Source organism: Rhinopithecus bieti, unplaced genomic scaffold (assembly GCF_001698545.2).
Source record: "Rhinopithecus bieti isolate Rb0 unplaced genomic scaffold, ASM169854v2 scaffold_10015, whole genome shotgun sequence".
Classification (NCBI taxonomy): Eukaryota; Metazoa; Chordata; class Mammalia; order Primates; family Cercopithecidae; genus Rhinopithecus; species Rhinopithecus bieti.
The window spans coordinates 1,465,667-1,472,846 of NW_016806417.1; positions in this window are offsets into that span (position 1 = coordinate 1,465,667).

The window sequence follows — 7,180 nt, forward strand, 5'->3', positions numbered from 1 at the left end:
TTGAAATGACAACAAAGGATTTGAAATATTCCATAAACCGAGTTGATAAAGCAGCAGCAAGGTTTCACAGAATTGACACCAATTTTGAAAGAAGTTCTACTGCAGGTAAAATGCTATCAAACAGCATCACATGCTACAGAGAAAACTTTAGTGAAAAGAAGAGCCAATGAATGCAGCAAGCTTCATTGTTATATTTAAAAATTGCCACAGACACCCCAACTTATAGCAACTACTAGCCAATTAGAGCAGCCATCAACATTGAGGCAAGACCCTCCACCAGCAAAAATATTACATCTTGCTAAACATTCAGATAATTGCTAGCATTTTTTAGCAATAAAGTATTTTAAATTGAGGTACGTGCATTTTTTTTGGAATATGCTATTGCACATTCAATGGACTATGGTTTAAACAGAACTTTTATATGAATTGGGAAACCAAAAAATTAGTGTGATTCATTTTATTGTGACATTTGCTGAAACTGAAGCCACAATGTCTCTGAGATATGTCTGTACTTCTTGTGTGTCTGTTTATATGATACCCAGAAATAATTAACTAATAGAATATCAATTTGACAAGCACAATTTATTATTCCTATTGAAATACCATTAATATCAGTATCCATCAATCATTTGTCAATAATTAATTGACATTTCAAATAAAACTTTAAAGCACGTATAAAATAAAGATTTATAGGAAACACAGACCTTGTAATACAGTTAAAGATAATTCATTATTTCTCTTTTGCAAATGAAAATCAATAGCCAGGAAAAATTAAAGGTTTCATTTGTTTGACCAAATCAATTCATAGTCATTGACCTGAGTGTGTCTGTGTATCTCCTTATAAATAAGATTTGAAGAACTACTCTCAACATAGTGTATATTCGATAATTTTATTATAGAAATAGAAAGTCAGAGCCATGACTAGTAAAATAAGAAAAACATAAATGAAGATAAATCTGTAGAGAAAAAACAGAAAGCTAGGCATTCTACATTCCAGTAAATTCAAACGATCAACCTTCATATAAAGAAGCAAACCCCAAAATACATTTGCTAGTGCCCAATTATAGAACCACACATCATGACTATCACAGGGATCCAGTTAAAGGACATTGAAAGGATTTTCTCTGCACGTGCCTTGCAGTGCATAACACTGGTACCTTGGGTGCTTGCTTACTGCAACCTTTTTCAGTAAAAAATACTGAATTCAATACTTTATTGAATTCAACATCATAACTACCATAACATACCTCATCTCAACATTTCTCCCCACATAAAGCCTTTCTGAATATTTTTATAGCAACAAGAAATGTCAATTTGGCACATTTTGGCACAATTAAATAGAATTTGTATGAAACCATGCTATCTTTCCAACTGTGTATGTACAGACCATGGTGTTAAATTTTCCTTTAAAAAAGTGGCAACTTTGATGTGTCTACAAGCATTGGTGACTCAGAGACAGAGGTATTTAATTATAGCAGTAAAAGGATTAGTATGCATCTGCTCTACAAAGGATAATTTTAGTTAAATTTTGTCTATGTCGAGTGCATTGACATTGCAAGAAGAAAACGGTAAAAGGTTTCTGGAGATGCTTTTTGCTTTGGGTGTGTGGGGGATGGATAATTGGGTCAGTCAGATTCATATATCAAAGAATTGTCTGCCGGCTACTGCGTTGGCTGTCACAGCCTGTCCCAGTGAAGCATAACTGCAGATCTCAGAAAGCTGTTGTTATTGATCAAAACAAAAATCCGCACTTCATTCAGGTTCAAACAGAAAGCCAGTGGTAATATTGACGATATATTTGATCACCAAGTGGGTAATAATTTAATATTCAGCTTAACTGTAGTATAGCTTATTAAAATGAAAAAGAGAAATCTTGGCCTTCTTTGAAATATAGATGGGTTTGAATTATTAGTCTCAATTTGAGAAGAAAAAGTGAGGTTGGAAGAATGGATGTAAGAGTGCATCTTGGATGATGTCCCACCTCCAAAACAAAAAAGAGCAAGGACAACGAAAACAACAAATATGTAAACATTCCTATCACAAACATTTCTGACTTCCATTATCAATCAACATTTCCTGAAGACAAACATATTTTTCTTCACAGTCTATTTAAATGGCTCAAAAACAGCATGACAATGGACAGTCTCCCCTGTTAAAGAAAACAATTACTTGTAGTATAGGTTATTTTAATGGACATATCACTTTAAACGAAACCATCACATCTGTTCCACCTTCTAATTACAAATGCAAAAGGAATACAATTCACCAATGCATCATAAAAAAGTAAAACATAAGTGATTTAAATGCATATGTATGTTCCTTAGTCAATGCAGCATGCAATCTGCTATGTTTTTTACATGTTCTGGGCACAAATCAGATGGAAAACCTGTTCTCTGTTGAAATGTGATTTCTTCTCCCTGGGTAAGTTTGGTACTGTATGGAAGCTGTGGTTTGCATAAATGTTATATAATGCACACAACACATCTAATAAGTGTTTCTAGTGAAACTCTTCCTGGGGACTGATATTTTATGATCAATATGATGCATCACAGCACTTTGATGCTGGTTGAGTACTAAAACATATTAATCTAGAGTATAGGAGAGACTCTCACTGATACATAAGAAATAATTTCTTTCTCTCTCTTCATAAAAGGAGAACACATGAGAAACATTTCCATAGTGCTAGTCCCAATCATCCTTGCTCTACAGGGCTGACTAAATAGCATTTACTGCTGCCAAATGACTGTTTAAGAAATTGTGTGTACTTTTCATAGAATATGTAAGTGGTATAATAGACACTGGGAAATGATCATATTATTTCTTTCTCAGAAATAATTTGCTCCTATTAAAAATAATCTCATTTAAAGAAAAGTTTTGAATGGTGGAGATATTTTTCTGGACCTCTGAGTGGGTCAGGAAGGCAAGAATTTGATTAGAGTTAGAGATCAGGGAAGCAAAATTTCATAGTTAAGTAAATGAGGACAAAGCAGCACAATCAAAGTGCCATGACATCAATCACAATCGAACTCACAATTCAACCTTCAGGCTAGAAAAATGGTAAATTATTCTGTCTTTTCCTGAATCAAGGTTGAATTCCTCCAGGTTCCTCTGCCTGCTTTTTACCAAGACTGGGAGTGTTGATGGGACGTGGTTGAATTCAGTTTTCTCCCTACTGAAAAGTACCTCAAAAGAGGAAGCCATCCTTATCCATGGGTGTATCCCATGACAGAACAGAACTTGACAAATATTAGCTGGTCAGGAAGTGTTTTCGAATGAATAAATGACTCTGAAAGTATAAGCAGGTAATTGACTGGTCCTGACAAAATTCTGCTTCCAAAGAGTCACTTTATGTCGAAATACTAAAGCAAGTGTTAATATAGCTTTTCAATATGAGAATAATTTTCCCCCTTAATTTACTGTGCTATATAACTCACACGAAATCTTTAGCATCTCCCTCCTAAAATTGTTGTGAGGATACAATGAGATAATATACATAAAGCACTTAAAACAGTTCCTGGCCCATTGTTTCAAAATTCACTGAACACACACACAAACACCCCCCCACATACACACACACACACACACATGCATGTGTGTGTATGTGTAATTGAGAGGCTATAGGCAAACATTTCACTTACTGTGCTTGGGAAATCTTAACTATGGTTTTGATTTTCACCATGATGTAATGTTTATTAAGTGCTAAGGCTGCAGGGGATAAAAGACCTGAGACTCAGATCTTGGACTCCTGTCTCCGATGCTAGGGATCTCTCCTCTCCACCAGAACCCACTGAACATTTTTCTTTTCACATCTGCTTTGGTTCCAGATGAACCAACAGAGGCAGGTTATTGATCCTCCTCTTCAGACTCAGTGAATTCATCAGTAGATTAGCTGAAGGAACTAGTGGCTTATAGGAGTCTTTAGGCACAAATATTGTGGTTTGTAGGGTTTTACATAAGCAGTAATTAATTTTACAGTACTTCAGAAATCTGAGATATAAATATATTATTACCTATAAAAGATGGGAATTTCATGGGAGCTATTATGGAATGACTACTAACTATTACCAGACAGACTTCAGGTATATTCTTGATTCTAATAGTTTCAGGTAGTTTACTGCATCTGATTTTTTTAAAAAATTGGGAAAACAAATGCAGACAACTAACAATAATATTGGACATTCATGAATTTTACAAACGAACAACTATCTTTTATGCATCTATCATATGGAAATTTTCATTTGTGTGAATAGAAAGAGGCACCAGGATTCTCACAGGAAGGTTATAATAAGACATTGACAGAATTAAGTTCATCCCCAGATAGCAGCATGCATCGGGTAAACTAGATTCTAACTAGTTATGTGTGCTTCACAGAGAGACTTTCCACGATATTGTGGAAAATGATAGTGTTTTCAGGTGAATATGTGTAACATGATAGCATTAGGTAAGTTTTCAATAAAACTGTGTATATATACATAAATTAATACTAATGTTATGGAAACATCATCAGATACATATACCCACCAAATTCATGACAGCGATCACCTTTTGGACACAGATGGTCAGAGAGAAAATGTAATTGTTCAGATAAAATTTAAAATCTCTATGAAATATGGATTCTGAAGCAAATATTACTGAAGTTTACACTTTTAGTATGGGGAGTATTACTAATAACAGGTAACCTTAATAGAACATTTACTATGTGTCTGGCAATATTCTAAGCCAGTTGCTCTCACCCTTAATATAAGCCATGGTTATTCTGTACACTTCTATCTATGACTCAAATAACTGACCCAAAGCCTGGTCAATTTCTGTATTTTTGGTGGTTTCTTTCCTTATTTATTTATTTTTGACAGGGTTTTACTTTGCTGCCCAGGCTGGAGGGTGGTGGCATGATCTTGGCTCACTGCAGCCTTAACCTTACAGATTTAAGCCATCCTCCCACCTCAGCCTCCAAAGTAGCTGGAACTACAAGCATGCACAACCAATTTTTGTATCTTTTGTAGAAATGGCATTTTGCCATGTTGTCCAGGCTGGCCTTGAACTCCTGAGCTCAAGCAATCCCCTTGCCTTGGCCTCCCAAAGTGCTGGGATTACAGGCATGAGCCACTGTGCTGAGCCAGAGCCTGATCAATTTCTCATTCCATGATTAATTAATTATATGCTTAAAAACCTGAATTTCCTGAATTAATGGCTGCATTGGATACAGGCAGTTTCAAAATGCATTGAACACACACACACACACACACAAACACGTGTGTGTAATTGAAAGACAATAGGCAATCAGCAGGCAAATTTTATACAGAAATCATTTACCACTGAGATACAATAGAAAATGAAGGTTAGGAGTATGGGCTTTATAAGAGCTGACCAGTACTGCCTTAGAGAACCAACTTGTCATTTCTTCTGTATAAGACTGGGTTTAACTTGCCTAATCTTCTGTTTCCTCATCTGTAACATAAAGAATACCATTGCATAAAGCTGGTAGTAGTGATTAATAAGGCAGAAATGCAAAGCACACTGCCCGCAAAGTACTCAATAAATATTAGCTATTTCTATTGTTGCTACCACTCCTGGCATCAAATTTCATCATTTGCTTTCAAAGCTTTTAAAGTGGATTCTGTCATTTTCGTAGGCAAGAAGAAGAAAATCTTAATGGCGCTTGACAATTAAAGACTCCAAAGAAAATTCTTTCTCCTTTACATACACAACTGACTTCCTTTGATATTAATATGCAATCTACGTGTGCATAGAAATGAGGACGACCAAATGCTCTTCACATTGATTTGGCTTTCTAACTTCAAAAGCACAACTCCGAGGCAATCTGCTGTAGTGTGCCGTCCCCACAGCCTCCTGGTCCGGCTCACTAACAACCTCAGCCAGAAGCTCTGGTCTTCAAACAGCGACTCTCTACCACCTCATTGACATAAAAGGCATAAGATAGTTCCCCCTTATCTGCAGTTTTACCTTCCACTGTTTTAGTTACCCGTGGTCTGAGAATATCAAATAGAAAATTCCAGAAATAAATAATTCCCAAGTTTGAAGTTGCCTGCCATTCTGAGCAGTGTAAGGAAATCTCATGCCACCCCACTTTGTCCCCTCCAGAACATGAATCATCCCTTTGTCTAGCATATCCGCAGTGTAGACACTACCCTAGTAGCCCTTTCAGTGACCAGATAAACTATGGCAGTATTGCAGTGCTTGTATTCAAGTAACCCTTATTTTACTTAATAATACTTTACCAATAACTTAATTAACAGTTGTTGTTAATCTCTTACTGTGCCTAATGTATAAATTAAACTTTATCTTAGGTGTGTATATGATACATTTTGGATATTTGTTCCCCTAAATCTGTTGAAATGTAACCCTCAATGCTGGAGGGAGGGCCTAGTGGGAGGTATCTGGATCATGGGGGAGGATCCCTCATGGCTTGGTGCTGTCCTCACAATACTGAGTTTGTTCTCCTGAGATGTGGCTGTTTAAAGTGTTTACAGCACCTCCCCCTCCCTTGCTTCCCCATGTGACTTGCTTGCTCCCTCTTCACCTTCCATGAGTGTAAGCTTCCTGAGGCCTTCCCAGAAGCAGATGCCAGAGCTATGCTTCCTGTAAGGCCTGCACAACCATGAGCCAAATAAATCTCTTTTCTTTATAAACTGCCCAGTCATAGATATTCCCTTATAGCAATGCAAGAACAAACTAACACAACATATATAGGAAAGAAACATGGTATATATAGGGTCTGGTACTACGCATGGTTTCAGGCATCCACTGGGGGTCTTAGGATATATCCCACAAGGATAAAGGGGAGCTACTGAATACATGTATCCACTGAATACTTTCCTTCCAGCATCTTCCACAGCCTCTCCATTCCCCCTGGTCTCATGGCAGATCACCCTCCTCTAAATTACCCAAATTTCAATTCACATGCCACTGTTATCCTAAAACATAGCCCAGAAATATATCTCTCCAAGAAAAGTTGCCATGATATCCCAGTGACTCCAGATGCAGAAAAAAAAATCCTTAGCCCAAGTACTGAATTTTCTCCAAGCCCCATCTCCACTATTCTCCACTCTGCTGTGTATGTCCCAGAAGCCTCACTTTTCAGGATGAACACTAGGAGCTCTTGCTTTCTGACTTTCGGTTGGGTTTAACCAAAGGGATATATCAGCACCTTGAGTGAAGT